Source organism: Lagopus leucura, unplaced genomic scaffold (genome assembly GCF_019238085.1).
Source record: "Lagopus leucura isolate 7727_CA_CO unplaced genomic scaffold, USGS_WTPT01 Super-Scaffold_100002, whole genome shotgun sequence".
In the NCBI taxonomy this organism is placed as follows: domain Eukaryota; kingdom Metazoa; phylum Chordata; class Aves; order Galliformes; family Phasianidae; genus Lagopus; species Lagopus leucura.
In genome coordinates this window covers 63,830,296-63,848,463 of record NW_024962263.1, presented here as the reverse complement: position 1 = coordinate 63,848,463, position 18,168 = coordinate 63,830,296, and positions in this window count along the sequence as shown.

Genomic DNA, 18,168 nt, shown 5'->3' with positions numbered 1-18,168 from the left:
CTTTGGTGCTGTTGTAGTTATACTACCTTGATGCCTATTGGACCATTTCATCAGGCAGTAACTTTTCTAGGAATGGCAATGATTGGGGAGGAGATTACACAGAGTTATTAAATAAGTTGCACTTCATAACAGATCCTCACTACGTATCTTTTTCGTAGAGGAACTCCTTGCTGTGCTTATAAACACTTCGCTGTATAGAAATTGCTCAACTCTGCCTTTTAAGATGCTGTTACCATCCTTAATTTTCATTTTGTATTAAAGATGTTCTGTTGATGTCTGTGTTACAATGGAGTGAAAGGTTACCAGAGCTGAAGGGGTAATCAGTTAGAAACAAATAGGCTGATGCCATGAAAAATCGCCTTCAGAAATCCTGGAATTGAAATGTAATCAAGGTCTTTGTTAGAGAGGTAATTAAAGCACATCCTTGCCATTTCAGTGGGGAACATTGTGATTGGCCATTGGCCATTGTACTGCAGATAGGAAACACAATAAAATGATGTTATTTGGACTAAAGGGTACAACAACATTTGGAAAAATGTATTCCCTGAGACACTAAAGAGAAAGAAAGCTGTGTAAAGCAGACACCGTCCAGTAGCGTTTTCAAAGGAGATTGTGTTTTGTTTTTTCACCTATTGGGTAGGAAATCAATATTTAAATATAATTTCCTCAAATGTTATGAACATTTTAAAACTAAAATGTGAGAATTGGCATGATTCAAGGATCAGGAAGGAAGGAATAACTGGGTTACAGTTGGATCTATTTTCAGGTACTCAGTAGAGTGGTAGTTAAGACTAGTTAGATTAAAACATGCATATTGTTTTAATGTGATCACCAATATTGATTATACTATGTGAGATGTGTAAGGCAGGGAAAAAAGGCTTCTCAATTTACCTCCTCGTGAACATATCTACTTCCTAGCACATTTCCTTGTAGACACAGCTTCCATATAGGCGTCTGTGTGAGCAATAGGGTCAAAAACACTGTGAGAATTGATCCTGTGTTTCAAAGCTTATAAATGCTCTAACAGCTAGGGCTAAAGCTACAGGAGATGTTTGTAGTGGAGCTGCGTGGCAGATCAGCTAAAGCACAGCCCGTATCAAGTCTGACTGAGCTTTAGGCTTCTTTGGGAAATCTATAGACATAATTACTAGAAAGAAAAGATATTTCGTGTATCTAGCTATTGTACAATACTTACATTACTGAACATGCCAGCAATAATCTCATTTATCTCTCAGCTTTTACGTGTTTTACTTGGAAAGTCTGCACATTGGATATGAAAATTGGAGACAGTGAATGTGGAAGATTCAGTTATCTTGTACTCAGAAGCTCTTAGCAGAGAGGCACAGCTTCATACAACTTCGTGCCACCTTCTCATGCTTTGCACCATAGCGTTCAGTTTTTTACCTTAGTGACTCTTATACGTGTGTATAGGCAAAATCATTTAAAGAGAATATTAACTCTTTCACAGATCTTCCCTCTTTGCTAACAGTGGGATTATGAAGCAATTTGAAATGATAAGACATAACACTGAAGGCCCCTAATTACCTGGTTAACATAAACGTTTTGATTTAAATTAACAAGAGAACAAGCAGTCAGATTATTAAAGGGTGGGTGCATAAAAGTCTCCACTTTCTAGATAGAATCTGAGCCTCTGGCCAGGAGTGCAGGAGCCAACACTAAGGCTCTCCCTGGTGCTTCCTCTACCTGAAGTATTTGATGTAATCAAGAAGCATCATCACAGTTTATACTGGTGCTGTATCCACTTGGTTAGAGATTGCATTATGAAATAAAAAGGCAGCTATTAGAGTATATGATAATGACTTTGGAAGACGTGTCAAAGAACAGGAATAATTTTAAGATTGTATTCCCTTGCCTTTGCAAGTCCTGTGTGTTATGGCTAGCTCACATCTTAGTTTAACTGCATCTGACCTGGAAAAAACAATTAAAAAAAAAAAAGCCATTTGCTAACAACAAAGTTCTGAATGAGATGATTGCACAGATATGACTAAAAGCAGAAATACAGCTCCTGTAACTTCTGAGGAAGAGGAAGCAGAGGTCTTCAGTTCTTTACTAGGATAGAAAGAGGGGCCAGAAACTTACAGGGCAAAGAGTAGAGCAAAGCCTCCGTCAGGCAAGCTATTTATGACAAGCTGAGAGAGAGCAATATAATGGAGGTCAGTCTGAATAAATCAATTCGAACCAATGCTATTTTATTCTACCAGAGTACAGACTAATCTTGTGGCTGGAAGGAGAGTGGCAAACCTCACCTCTAGTGACTTCAGTAAGGCACTGACAGTCATCCATTAAACACTTTCATAAACATGATATAAATCTAGGTTAGACTGAGTTATTCCTACAGAGAAAGGATATGAAAAATTTCTGTACTGTCATTGGTTCATTGTCAAACTGGTCGGATGTTTTGAGTGGACTTCTGGCCTAGTCCTATTTAATCTCCTCACTAATAGCACAGATGTTATTTATGGATCATACGGAGAAGAGAGGAAATGCAAGCACACCGGAAAGCAGGGTTCAAATTGGGATGATTTCAACAAACTCAGGAAATAGTTTGAAACAGTCAGGGGAACATTCAGAAGGGAAAAATGTGCTGGTCAATATCAGCTGCAGCTCGCACATCAGATGGGGAACAAGGAACAACCAGCACAAACTCTGAGAACCTGTAGCGGATCACAGACTGCATACAAGCAGTAAACTTGATGTTACTGAAAAAAGACAAACCTTGTGTTGAGATGTGCAGTCAGGAGGACAGTCTGTGAGCTGGGGTTGTCGGCCTGTGCTGCTCGTCACTTGTAAAGCCTCCACGCCACACGTGTCTAGTTTTCAGTAATGCAGTGCAAAACAAATTCGTCAAGAGATAAGTATTAAACCTAAAAACATAGGTTTAACATAATAGGAAGGATTGAGGAAAGGGATATTGGCCAAAGGTGCAGATGGCTGCAGTGACACAACAAAATTCCTCACACCACTAAGATCTATGGTATATGCAGATCCACACACACAAGCACATGCACAGAAGTATCTATTAATATGTACCATTTTAGTCAGAGCCAGTGACCACTGTTCTCAGACACCGAAACTGTCCCAGAGGCAACGTACCTGAGACCCAGCTCACCTCTGCAGCACCTGCCATGAGAGTCACAGCTCAGTTGATCTCTCCTCAGCTTCCCAAGAACAAGTTATAATGGGTCAAAAGCTCATCACATTAAAAAAAAAAGCAAATCTAACAAGAACCATAGAAAAAGAGCGGATTACTCAATGAACAACACTATTAATTTCCTTCTACTACTCATATTTTCTATCTGAACTGTGATGTGAAATAGGAGATTTAATCTATTTGGACAGTAATGTATTGGTAGAAGTTACTCCTTTGCTTAAGTAAATAATTAGATGGATGTTAAACAGTATGTGACAAATAAAATAAAAAGAGAGAAAGAAAATCTGGACTAAGTAAAGAAACCCTAAATCTGAATGCACCATGCTGTCATGAACCCAGCCAGCCTGTAAATATGACCAGATTTTGTATCTGTTATTGTTTAGAAAAGTTGAAGTTCTTGTCACAGAATCACAGAATGGCCAGGGTTGGAATGATCCTCAAAGATCATGAATCTCCAACCCCTCTGTCACATGCAGGGCCACGAACCTCCCCATTTAATACTAGACCAGGCTGCCCAGGGCCCCATCCAATCTGGCCTTGAAAACAGTCAATCTGGCCTTGTAGAACAGAAGATTCTATAACTTTTAAAAATGCTACTCTTCTCATCCTGTCACCATTGTAGAGTGACTGACCAGGCAATTGTGTGTCATCTTCCCAAAGATTTTCTAGGATGAGAGAAGAATTGGTGCACTGCTCTTTGGTGCAAGTCTCACGTTACTCATAAGACGCTGTGAAAACAGTTGAAGGATGTGTGTTTTGTCTTCATTTTGGCTCTAGTCAAGCCAGAATTCTTCCCTGAAATCCATATGGTTGCTCTGGGTACCCAAAATGGGACTTGCCTGTATGATACGTATGCGCCCTTTGAGGCCTGGTGCTCATAGATCAGAAATATATGTTTGGACTAAAGATATTCTCAAACTCTGCATAAGCTCTGCCACATAAAACGAGCTTGGAAATCTGCTGACAGCTTCTGTTGGGCAGCAGAGGAGTTTCACCCACTATCATCCATCTGAGTTATCATGTCTGTATAGCTCACAGAGCATAATGACCATTGTGAGGAAAGAGTTTAGATGGCTTGTTTTAAAGATCTTTAGGAGAAGAATAATAGCTTAGAAATATGTGCCTTTCCTCCCTGACTACTAAGTGATATTTGTTATTGTCTGGTATTTGATTAACAGCTCACCAAGCTGTAAGCACTATTCTGGTTGAACTTCTTTGGTGGTTGAGCTCCAAGGAGCATCCAGCTGGAGAGAAGTGGTGACTGTGTACACGGGACACAAGATTAACTCTGTTAATATGACTGATGATCATCTATTTATAAGAGCAGTGAAAGCAACTCACTTCCTTTCACTCAGCTGTGAAAGCGTGGCCTGAGTCACATACCCACATGTGTCATAAGTGTGGTGATGCCAGCTTGTTTCTCCGTGCTGCCACCTGGCTTCCTGCTCTTTCTGCAGACCTGGCAGACAGTCCTGTTTCTTGGGCTGAACATCTGGGCAGTACCAAGGGCTGCTTTCCAGTTAGTTTCCTATCCTAATTCAATGGTAGCTTCATGCCTCTGGTAACTGGTACACATTTGTTGTGCTAGTAAAATTTGTGGGAATCTGAGGGGATACAAGGTCCTTCTTGGCTCTAAGAACCTCTCCCTGGAGGTTCTCGTCAATCTGGCAAACAGTCAAAATGCTGGAAGCAAAACTAAATTTCGATCCTTGTTCCTCATTTCTTTCTAAAAATACTGTAGTTTTTCTACTCACAAATAGAAACAAAACATAGCAGCACAAAATAGCAGCAGGATTCTCGAGTTTTATTTATTAAATCAGGAAATTAATCACTACTCACACGAGAAGTTTTCATTTTTTTCTTTCTCTTTTCTCCGTAAGACTGAAAAGACCAATTTTGGCAGATGGGGAAAGGGTGAAACACAGAAAAGATGCTAGAGTTCAATAACAGTATGTTGCTTTTGTCCAAGAGAAAGGAAAGAATGTCACCTCAGGGACTGGAGTTGAGTGTCCACATAATGATAACACGATGGAACATTCAGATCCACGGCCAGGAGACGGGAATGTGATCAACGTCACTCCCAGGTGTGGTGCAAGGATGTACGGCAGCCAAGAGGAAGAGAAGTCTGTTTTCAGTAGCAGAAAATTCTCCAAGCACCATCTGGATTTGAATAGGAGATACTCTTTAGAGGAAATAACGTATAAACGATGGCATTATCCTTTGTATTTTGCATGCCTTTCCACACACATCCTTTTTATAACACACAAACACACATGGGGTTGAGGTACTCCTACTGCTTACAAACCCATTTGTCAGAAGTTTCTCAAAATGTGAGGATGACAGAACATGACTAAAAGACTGAAGAACTGAGGGATCCTGAATATCTAAACGTATGTTAAGAAAGGAGGAAAAGCTTTCTTTCGTCAGTTAAACTAAGCAATCTATCATGCAATAATTAATCAGTGATTGTCTCCTGTGCAGCAGTTTGTGGAGAAGAGATGAATCTGAAAGCACAACAAGATCGTAGCACTACCCTTCACTAGCTTTTCTTTCTAATGTTTCTATATGACTTTTGCCAAGTCTTTGGTCTTAGTAAAGGTCATCTGGACAACTTTAGGGGAAAAGCACCTGTACCTCACTGCCTTACAGCATCACAGAATCCTTAGAGTTGGAAGGGACCTCTGAGACCCATCTAGTCTCTGGTCTCCCTCTCTCACACTCTGCAGTGATAATTTTGGACATCTTGTGCTAGGGCGATTCTTGGGTCAGGATTTTAAGGATTTTGCTTGGACAAGATTCAGTGTTCCATAATTCCTATGTGTTGTGAATTTTCCCAGATATCTCATAGGTATGTGGTAACAAATATGATCTAACTGCAGGGGTGGTTTCCTGTGAGTATATATACGCTTTTCTTTTTGTGAAGAGCTTTTTCAGAGTGTTGATTTTCAAATGAGGTAACTTACACACATGGATATGTAATACTGCCATGTGAACTTGAAAGGGAAGAATGCTAAGAGGGTGATTTCTTCTTACCTTACGGCAAGTTTGAAGACAGAGTTCTGCAGCAAAGAAACTCTACACTACTCATAATGGAAAAAGATCAAAATACTTTGATGAACAAACTTTGTCAAAGGTCCATTTTCATTCCAGGATGCTGTTAGCTAAATCTACTGATAGGAGATCATATTTTAAAATGTATGGACAGTTACAGACAGTGAAGCTGACTAGTAGCAACAAAGATGATGTGTCATACAGGATTTCTACATATAAAGTTTCTTAGTAAAAAGTCTTTAAAGTATATCTTAACAATTGATTTGTCCTGGAAAAGATTAGGGTGATATTAAACGTGTCTGAAACAAAAGATGAAACAATAGAAACTGATCTATCATGCAAGGAAAATAACAAGAAGCTACCCCTTTTCTGTGACTATTTGTTTTCCAGAAGTCTGTATGATAATACTTCAGGAAAAGTTTCAGCCTTGGAAAGGAAGTGAGAGAAAACAAAAGGAGAAATATTCTGTTATAAAGATTAAGTAGTAGTACTGTTTGACACTGTCCTGCATGAAATTCTGGCCACCAAGTTGGAGAACAATGGAGTTGATGGATGAATCACTTGTCAGATAAGGAATTGGTTGGATGATTTCTTGGAGATGGTGATGGCTAAAATTGGCTTATTGTATCAAAAGTTAACTACCCATGACAAGCATGTACTATCATTTGTTAAAGAAATGAAGACAAGATGCATGACACATCAGCTGATGGAGATGGAGCTGCCATTTTTTATTACTAATAGCAGGCAAGACTAGCAGCAACTTGATGAAGTCTTTTCATAGCTCCACCTCACTTAGCTGAAGAATATTTTCCTCCCCTTTGCACTAAAATCCAACTGGATAGTGAGTCTTCAGTCAAACCCAGCTTTTTCCTTAAAGCTTAGTTTCCTATTTCGTTTCTGATTATTTTATTTATGTTATCATCTTATTGTTTTGCTATGTCTACTGGAATTTTTATAAACTATTTTAAAAGACTTCTGAGACAACATGTTGTTGGAGGAAACAGGAATATTGTTCTCTGCCCGGATGTTTTAACACAGCTAACTTCCTTTTATGTAGTACAAATCTTGAAGCAGAAGAGGTTAAATGTAGAAATGATACCACCACAGAGGAAGAGAGATTTCCTAAAGTGCGCCTCTTTGTGCCTCAGTGACACATTGTCCATCTTTCACAGGAATCTTGGCTCTAGGAAAAGTTTGACTAGGTCTTGCCATTTCAGTGCTTCCCAAAATGGTGTGCTTTTACTCTCACCAGCCCCAGACACGTGGAACGCTGATGTTGTCCTAAAATGAATCACAGAATCACAGAATTGTAGGGGTTGGAAGGGACCTCCTGAGATCATCGAGTCCAACCCCCCTGCCAAAGCAGGTTCCCTACAGCAGGTAGCACAGGTAGGCATCCAGGCAGGTCTTGAACATCTCCAGAGAAGGAGACTCCACCACCTCCCTGGGCAGCCTGTACCAGTGCTCCGTCACCTCACTGTAAAGAAGTTCCTGCGCACATTTGTGCAGAACCTCCTATGCTGCAGTTTCCAGCCGTTTCCCCTTGTCCTGTCTCCACTCACCACTGAAAAGAGTCCGGCCTCGCCATGATGAAGATCTTCAGACTACCATCTATCCATTATTTTATAGATGATTCTTTACGAATGCTTTCAGCAAGTTTGCACCCTCCAATTTAATGTATACTTTAAGATTAGATTGAATGAAATCAGAAAAAAAAAAAAAAAAACACCCACATTTTTGGAGAAAACATATCATAGATTATACAACTAATTTCTAGTCTTAAAGAGCACAGTGTCCCAGGAGATCGGGAAAAGCAGCTGCATTTATAAAATGTTTTTTCATCCATACGTGAGAAAAGAAAATGGTAAATCAGTGATCTTACAAAGTTGAGTTCTTTTCTTGGTATTTTAAATATGTATTAAATAATCATGTGAATGCTTTGTTGCCCAGGATTAAGGTTTATGTTAAAAAGTCACATGCATCCTAAGCCAGGGACCTCTGTTGACCATACTTTATCCTTCATTTTAAAGCTGTTTTGGGGAAGATGTGGTTAACCCAACATGATTTACACAACCTTTGAATTCAATTAACTATTACAGCAGATTTTTGTTGAACTTGTTTTGGTGGCTAAGTGAATCATATTTATTAAGAGTTAGCACTTTCTAACACTAATTACATTACATATAATCATGCAGAAATCTCAAAGTAATTCTAAGGAATGGGAGAATTTAGTAACAATGTTTGCTGTCTTGTGACATGCTGTCAATTTTGTACCTTGCCAGTTGCATTAGAAGCAAGCAGAAATCCAATAACACACACGTGTCCAACATGATTTAGGCTTGTCTGGGCTGCTTTGAGTGAAGAGGAATTGTCTTGGGCTGCATATAAAATGTATAAAATGTATAAAATATATTTCTAATATACAATATTTATCTTTTATGCATACATATAATTAAAACATAAAAAAGAGATCAACAAAAACTTAAAACTCGTGGGATATGTGACCTCGTTTTTGTGAAACTAACACATCGGTCTGGTTTGGTGAATTGGTTGCAATTTTTGGTGAGTTCTCCAGGTGTTCATCAGATTTTTCTGGAAATTGTACTCTTCCTGTACTTCACCCATGAGAAAAGTTATTTGCAAATGTACATACTGCCAAAAAGTGATGACATGAATAAGGCATGATTGGGAAGGGAGGGATATTTTTCTCTGATAAGAGATATCTTGTGAAAGTCTGGTAAAAAGACATGATCACATTTTTCTTTGAATTTTTTATCCAATTGCAACTCTATAAATTCCATTTGAAAGTCACATGGCAACCTACTTATGTCAACTGAAAATCAAGTTGCAATTGTATCAAAAATATTGGTGATTTTTTTGAAATCTTGAAACTTTTTTCCAAATTTCTTTATCAAAAATGAATGCAAGGTTAATGCATAGTTAAAAATCACATAACAACATTAAAAGTTTATGATCTTGTGGGGCCACATTACTAGCTGTCCAGGGCTGTATGTGACCTATGGGTGACAGGTTGGACTGGTCTGCTGCAATGAGAAACAGAGAGTCAGATGCGGAAGGAAGGAAGGAGCAGCAGCAGTTTTCTGTTGTTTTTTTTTTAAAGTATTTTTATATTTGAAAGTAGGGGAGTAGCTTAAAATGTCATGCTAATACATAGCTTGATTTTTTTCTTCCTTGTTTTCTTTCACTGAACAGATGTCAAGGGCAAGGGGGCACTGAAATTACTTCTCAAAAAGGACTGTGTGGTGGATGAGTGTGAAGAAATGTGTAAGTTGGCAAATAATTTGCAGAATAAAAGCCCAAATGCCAAATCTTAATGTGACCTTCCTCATGCGTGTCTAATCTTCAGTGACAATGTGGAAGTTTTTTTCAGCTTAAAACCTGTTTTCTGAGTCATCACTCTCACTACCAGTGAGTAACTCTACTATTCTTAGTTGTCCATATGACAGCCTGTCTTAGGGTGGATTAGCCAATGAAACAAAGTTCCCCATATAGCTTTTGCCCAAGCATAAGTCATCCTTGGCCTATAATTTGGGTACTTATGCCTAATGTATTATGATACATTTAATGCCAACGACTGTCGCTGGAAAGATGTGGCAGACAGTGCAAAGCTGGACACTGGAATAAGCAGTACAGAGAGTAGAAAACAGCCCTCACCTCGCTCTGCTTCATGCATACACCTGCTGATAGCACCTGATGCAGACAAATGATCTGGGCTGGATCCCAGATGGCAAGCCAGAAGTGCAAATCACACAGCTCTTTTTCGGTAGTGTGAGTCATCTAGGTTTTATGAAGAGATAAATATTTAGCTTACCCACACAGTGTTTTAAAATGAAAAAAAAAAAAAAAGGTATGGTCTGCAAAGTTAAGCCCTCTGAAGATAAGAAATGTTTTTACAGAAATCATTCTTCTATTTTCTGCATATAATGGTAAAGCTCTCAGTGATCATCTTGTTATATATTGGGGTTTTTTGTTTGTTTGTTTTTTGTTTTTTTCTGTGTCTGCTGCCTGCGCAGTCTGTAATCAGTATCAGTAAGACCAATGGCAAAGACATCTTTCAGCTGTCCTCAGTGGGTACGTGACAGCAGAGAGGTTGTTACCTTTTGTGTGAATCTGCAGAGAGGGCACAAAACAGACATTGTCTTTCACAACTTGCAGGAAGAAGGTAATCTGGGGCACCAAGATCTTCCATCTGTAAGAAGGCGCTGTTGTCTGCTGGCTCAAACTGCAGCCGCAGGAGAGCTACTTGCATAGGCTCAGCTCACCCACTCCAGGCATTTCTGTGGTGTGGCTGGGATGGGCACCCTACAGCCAGGACTCACCAGACTGACCTTAAAAAGCCATTTTTCTGGCCTGCCTGGGTGAGAACAGGCAGTGTCAGAGGAATCCACAGTGATTTTCCCAGGAACAGTGACACTGAACAGGCAGAGTGAGGCAGGTGGTTAGAGGCTATCATTACCCTCAGGTGAGAGATATCCTTCAACGCTTCACCTCTACGGTCTTAGCCAGTAATTTTCAGTTCTGCTTAAAACAGCTTATAAATTTTCTGTGGGCAGCAATTCAACTTTATTTTTTTATATGAATTTATGGTCTCCCATAAAGATTGTAACTAGAATAAGCAAAAACATCTCTCCCAGTCCAATACAGCTGGCAGTGAACCTGTACAGACCGATGTTGTTGCATCTGAGCTGCAAAGAAAGAACTGCTGCTATCACTGAAGATGCCGTGTCTTTTTTAACTCATATAATTACATTTTTTACTTAAGTCCAAGAGGTATTTCAGTTTGAAACAGGTGCATCTCACCTCCCATCCTATTCTTCCCTGGAATTTGGTGTATAGTTTTCATTTCAGGACACAGGGAGTCCTTGCATTCTGCACCTCCCAGCACAGTGGAGTGTTACAGGTGGAGGACTCTCCACCATTCACCCTTACCTCAGCCCTTCATCAGGCCCAGGGTGGGCCTTGCCCAGCTCTGTTGGAGCAGCCCTGGGGAACAGCACAACCTGTGGTGCCTTGCCTGACTCACTGTTGCCAAGTATTACGGATCCACCCCACAGGAGAAAAGCAAGGAAGTCTGAATGAAGGACACTACGTTCTTAATGAACCCACTTTCCTTTTCCAAGCTGTATTTTGCACAGGGTGGAGTGCAAGCAACAGCTCTGGAAAGTGAAGGAAGCCTGCCACCCACTCTCCCAGGACCTCTCTCTGAGCTGGACATTGAGGCTGGACATCCGCATAGAAATGCTCCATCAGTGGGGCCAGAACCAAAAGCCATTTCCTGAGCAGCATGCCTCGCAGCACAGCACTCCACTCCTCCCTCCCTCCTCCTTTAGCAGGGATGGGGGCTGCCTGGCGGCCCTGGCACCTTGCCCTGGCATCAAGCATGGCTTCCTGCTCCCGCCCCTCAAGGACCTCTCCTGCTTCATGCTTTCCATTAAACCACTGTGTGGTTGCCGAACAGCTGGCCAGATAGTGTGAAAATACAGCAGAACTCAACAGACACTGCTTATAAATGGATGATACTGAACAGCATGGTTGGAAGCCCATTGAAACCAGTGGAAAAACTGCTGTCCTCAGTGGGTTTTGGATTGAGTCCAAAGACTGTTTGGCTTTAGATAAGGAGAGGTTTGTGTCAGAATTATAATACCTAACCTGAGCAGTTAATACCTAACCAGTTTAATCACACAGTTTTTCTTTAAGGACCTCAAATTGTCTTCCTGGATAGCTAGGATATGATATCTTAGTGTCTTAAGCTCTGAATTAGTGTAGCAGCTTAGTGTGTACCTAACCTTGATCATGCAGTTAGCATACTGGATTTCGTACCCTCACTGCCTTCTCTTTTTTTACAGGAAGGGTTTATAATGTTCCTGCCTCTGTGAAAACAAAGGCTTTCACCAATATGATGTTAATTAAAATACATAGCTTATCACTGTCGTATAAATTCAGTTGATGCTGTGTTTTCCCATTCAGGAGCTGTGTGCCCATATTGGTCCCACTATCTGAAAGATAACATGACTAAATTGTTTTTGAGGACAAAGAATGGGTGCAAGAGAAGGAAGGGGGAAGAAAATATTAAATAAGTGAACACTTGAAACAGTTGCTGCTGTTTAATGAACAGAAAGTAAAAATGCTATAATTTTTCTGTTCAGAATGTTTTTAATTCTACTGCATCAGTTTGGTTTTTTTACAAAGATATCCCTATTTTTACTGACTCTGGTGATACTAGGAAGGGAGCAGAGCATCAGGCACCAAGTACAAACTGGGAAGCTCTGTAACTAACAAAGGAGGGAACTGATTTTCTGGGCTCCTGATACCCACTGGGCTAGGAATGCAGTCAGTGGTGTAATATTCTTTGGGCAGCTTCCAAACAATGCTGTGCTGTGGGAAGGAAGTTATAATGCAGTTATGTCTCTGTCCTATATTGACTGCTGGGTCAAACAAAGCAGAGTGATTCGGCATTCACTTGCTGTACCACTGCCTACTGCAACTAGTTTGTGAAGCAGGCTATTGTGGATGAAAACAGGAAACAAAAAGCATTTGATCTTTGCAGCCCTCATGAGACAGCTTTGAATTTGTTGCAACGTTTTTTTTTTTTTTTCCAGGCAGCAGAGGAACAGATTAGTATCTGATTATGGATCAGCACTTTCACAAATGCTGAACAGCAAATGCTCCTGGCATCACTTACTAGGGATGTGAAAAGAAATTATTCAAATCATTTAGAAATTGCTTGACAGCACTTTTGAGATAAAGATGCATTAAAATAAATCTGTGTCTAAGCACTGCTTACCTAGAGATAAGAACATGAGAACTGCTGTGCTGGATGATATTGAAAGTGTCTTTATGATTTGGTCTCCAGCAATGGGCATCCATAGATGGATGGATGGAGGAAATCCCACAAAAGCAAGAAGGGCATGTACCAAGTGGTCCTTTCCTTTATGTATGCTTTCAGCCTTCAGATACTCAAACTGAGGCACTGCTAGAGATTCATAGAATCATAGAATGGCCTGGATTGAAAAGGATCACAATGATCATCCAGTTTCAACCCCCCTGCTATGTGCGGGGTCACCAACCACCAGACCAGGCTGCCCAGAGCCACATCCAGCCTGGCCTTGAATGCTTCCAGGGATGGGGCATCCACAACCTCCTTGGGCAACCTGTTCCAGTGTGTCACCACCTTCTGTGTGAAAAACTTCCTCCCAATATCCAATGTAAATCTCCCCTGTCTTAGTTTAAAACCATTCTGCCTTGTCCTATCACTGTCCACCCTCACAGTCATTCCCCTCCTGTTTATATGCTCCCTTCAAGTACTGGAAGTCCACAATGAGGTCTCCCCAGAGCCTTCTCTTCTCCAAATTAAACAAGCCCAGTTCCCTCAACCTTTCCTCATAGGAGAGGTGCTACAGCACTCTGAACATCTTAGTGGCCCTCGTCTGGATCCGTTACAAGAGCTTGGTGTCTTTCTTGTGCTGGGGGCCCCAGGCCAGGCCTGCAGTACTGCAGATGGGGCCTCACAAGAGCTGAGTAGAGGGGGACAATCACCTCCCTCTCCCTGCTGGCCACCCCTTTTTTCATGCAGCCCAGAACATGGTTGGCTGCAAGCACACACTGCTGGCTCATGTCCAGCTTCTCATCCACCAGGACCCCCAAGTCCTTCTCCACAGGCTGCTCTCAAAGAGATCTTTGCCCAGTCTGTATAAACCCCTGAGATAAAATTGCATGTACATTCTTACATTGAAGAGTTTGAATGCGTTCCTCCCTAGATTCAACTGACTGCATTTTGAACAGACTTATATGGCTGGCCTCCCCAGCATTCTGGAATCAGTTTCCATCATTCAACAGATTTTAGTGGGTGTATGAAAATCATGGCTTTCTGTTGCTTTTTCACTCATTGTCTATCAGCTTCCTGAGGGTCTTGCACTCTAAAAAAGCTTATGGGAGAAAGACAATCATTCTCATTTCATCTTCTGCACACTTCAAGACCTGGGTGGATGGGGCCCTGGGCAGCCTGGTCTAGCAGAAGGTGTTCCTGCCCATGGCAGGAGGTTGGAACTAGATGATCTTTAAGGTCCCTTTCAACACAAACCACTCTGTGATTGTATGATTTTATGATTCTTTGATTCTATGACTACAAATGGCCTTGTAAGTTTCTATTATATCTGATTTTGTTGGGTGTTTTGTTTTTTTTTTTTGTTTGTTTGTTTGTTTTTAATCTAAAGATGTACAGTTGTTGAAAGAACAAATGATTACTCAATTTTCTGTGCCTCATTTTATCTATCTATAAAACTGGGTTTCTGATTTTAGGCTTGTTTTTATATCTTGGCCTCACCTCCATCCTAACATCTGGGAAGGCTCACTTAACAGAACAGATCTTGATATTTCAGTAAATGTCCTGGTATTTCGAAGTTAATGGAGACTACACGATTCTCAGTTGCACTGCACACAGCAGCACTGTGCAGTAAATGCTGCTGTTAACTCTGTTTTCATGCATTAATCTTGATATATATGTCTAAGAAAAAACAAAAAGCTGTACTGAAAAATTACTCGCCTTTTGTTGTTCACTAAAATAGTGGAAAGAACTGCACATTGATCACTCTTTTACATCTTCCAACTTCTATATAGGCAAAGCAGAAAGCATAATAGGACAGAAGTGCTCATAGTGGATGTAAACATACTAGCCACGTACAATAAAGGAGTGCTAGCAGCCTCTTCTAGGCTTAGTGATCTAACCACAGAGAATGCGGCCCTTGCCTTCTTGAACTGGGGACAAAATTCCTCACAGTATTCCCAGGGTAGTATAAGAATCTTAATGGCAAAATCATCTTTACGAAAGGGAGGGGGGCAGCTTTCTGAACATCATATTCCAAACTCCCTGTGGACCATAGCAAAACCTTTTTCATTTCCGAAATTCCACTTCCACTCAAGCACTTTATCTAATGTGTTCCTGGACTGCTGAGCAAGGATGGCTAAAAGAAACTCTCCTCTTCCTCTCTCCAGAACAAGGAAAAAAGGAAAAATTGGAATTGTTATTATTTTAATGAATAGGACATAAGCACCTTAGAAAAAGATTTTTAAAGATATCTTACTGTCATCTTTCAATGAACTTCTATCCAATACAACTTGTTCTTTGTATAACTTTAAACTTACAATAGCAGAGTGAATAGCCCAGCCCATTAACTTCAGTGAAATGTGACTGGGCTGTAATTATTAAAAAATGGCATAATTACCTTTTCAATACTGATATACATCCAGGAACAAAGGAAATCCCCATCCTAAGAAGGGAGATATCTGACTTGGGCAAGTGGCAGAATTCTGCCAAGAGAAGTCAGAGTCATCCAGCCTAGTCACACCTTCTTCTGCTATGACAACAGTGGGCACACTCAGGTCTGGAACCAGCCATTGCAGTGCTTCTGCCTTTTTTTCATTTCCCTTGATAAGTCTGTGACCTCTTCTACCTAATTTATTTGTTCTCAGATTGATATTTCTGGCATGCCTCTGAATTGCTTTGTTCAGGTTTTAAAGCAAGTTCCTATGCTCTTGGTTTCTATAAAATGACTTGAGAGCAAGAAAGATTGTCTTGAGAAGTCTCATTTCCCACTAGACATGTTGCCCTGCCCTTAGCATCTCTTAAAGAAGCCACTGGAAGAAGAGCACAGGTAACACAGGGCTTATAGACTCACAAACCAGAAGCGTGAAGACTCTCCTGACTCTTCTGGCACCATATATGAAGGAACCTTGCCCATTGGTCTAAACAAATATTGCAGTATTTTTGCTCCTAGAACATGAATCAAATCAATCTCAAACACACTGTAGTCATTTAAGCAATCTTTCTGTTTTATTTACCTGTCTTACTTGCTTGTGCTTAGATGGCTTTTTAAAATAGTCATGACTGTTAGTGGTCTGGACATAATTTTTTGCAATAAAAGCTGCTCTTCATATCAGTTCAGTAATACTAATTTACGTATGTGTGCGCCTATTTCCCCAGACTAGGGTTCTGCATCCAACCTGCTGAGTGGGGATTTCTACTGACCCACATTATCCCCACAAACCACAATGTGGAATGCTGAGACACCACTGTAACTATCCAACAATGAAGACTGTCCTGCGTGAGGGTTTAGTCTTCTCTTTGGCCCTACCTCATTTACTAGCATAAATGTTATTTGTTGCGTAGCTGCAGATTGTCAAGGTGTGATTTCAGCACACAACACTTGTGTAAAAACATAGACTCTTTTTAATCTTCTTTTTCCTTGTCAGCAGAAAGAAAGAAATAGTTTCATGTTAGATGTTGCTAGCAACAACGCGTTACTGCCTACCTCTGTCCTGCTTACTCACAGCCTCAGGAGCATTCCTGCAATCCCATAGTAATATCTGGCTGCAGCATGCAGAGCCTGTGGGAGCACCAGTGGTTGGATGGATTGAAGCACTGCTGAGGTGCACGCAGCATGCTCTCCAGCAGGCAGGAGACCCATTGCTCCCCCAGTGCACGGGAGGCAAGGTGGGGCGGCCAAGCATCTCTGCTTTGAAGTTTCCTCCTGGCCACAGCACTTGAGGATTTAAGTCTGCAAGAGTTTGGGGTTGTAATTATCTGGATGTGAATCTGATTGCTTTGAAGGATTCAGTTAAACACACCACAAAATAAAAACGCATGAATAAGAGATTATTTGGGTTTCGTACCATGCATGGGACTGAAGCCTAATTATGTCTTTATTGCTAACAACATCTGATTATAATCACAGAATCACGGAATGGTTGAGATTGGAAGGGTTCACTTGGGATCATCTAGTCCAACCCCCTGCTTCAATAACATCTTCATTTCATGATGACTCTTTCACAAGCTTTCTTTATGTTAGATAACAGAGGTGTCTACACCACAAAATAGAGTTTGATGGAGAAAGCAGTGCTGACCAAGAACTGACTTTATGTAAAGGTACTCAGATGGAGGATTCTGATTCAGAGGACACAGCTGAGTAGAGAGAGCTGTGGTTTATATCCAATGATGTTAACAGGCTGTGAAGTTTAATAACCAAGGAGATTTCACAATCTGAAGGCCACAACACCATGCCTAAAGAGTACTGTGCCTTAGTCTTTCAGCCAGATGAACACATTGATTTCTGAACTTTCACAGAGAATATCAACATTTGGAGCTTAGGTCATCTGGTATTGACTGGATTCTGAATGAAGATGACTTAAAATAGTTCATAAGGTTTTAGAAGAAAGACAGGCAAACACATACCCTCTGAACACACAGAGTCAGTTAAACATGAAAAAAAAGTGAATATTCTTTCAAGGCAGATATTGTCTACACACTTGGTCATTTTATGCAACTTTCACTTTCTAATATCACAGAAATCAACGTTCAGGTTCCATTCATACATAATAAAATATTTGTGAAGATTTTGTCCTTTCATTCCAAATAATCTAACTTTACAAAAAGCAGCAAATATGTCAGTCTGACATATGACAGTCAAACCCTACTGGGCATGGCTTTGCTTCAGACTTGAGCTTTTAGCTTCTTACCACTAATGGGAAGACTGCTAGAATTTGCCAAATGAACTTTGAACTAAGGCTGCTGTTGAAACTAGATAAGACCAGGGACATGCAGTCAGAGTAATGCTAAAAGTATGAAGACTGCTCTCAAGCTGATATTGTGGGAAAAGAACAATAAATTAGGAACTTTCTCTGAAGCACGTCATTTGTGATTTTACATTATTGCTGCTTTTACTGCTTTTCAGCTGGCAGCCATGAGATAAGATTTTCATACCTGCCATTTGGCCACTGTATTTTAACAAGATATAAAAATGTAATGTCATCTTTCATTTCAAAAAGATCCATCTTTTGATAACAGCTTTTGCTTCAAGATGGTTGTGATGTTTTGATGGAAGCAAGAAATGGTCAAGTTTTCCAGGCAGTGCCGATCAGTTACATTACAC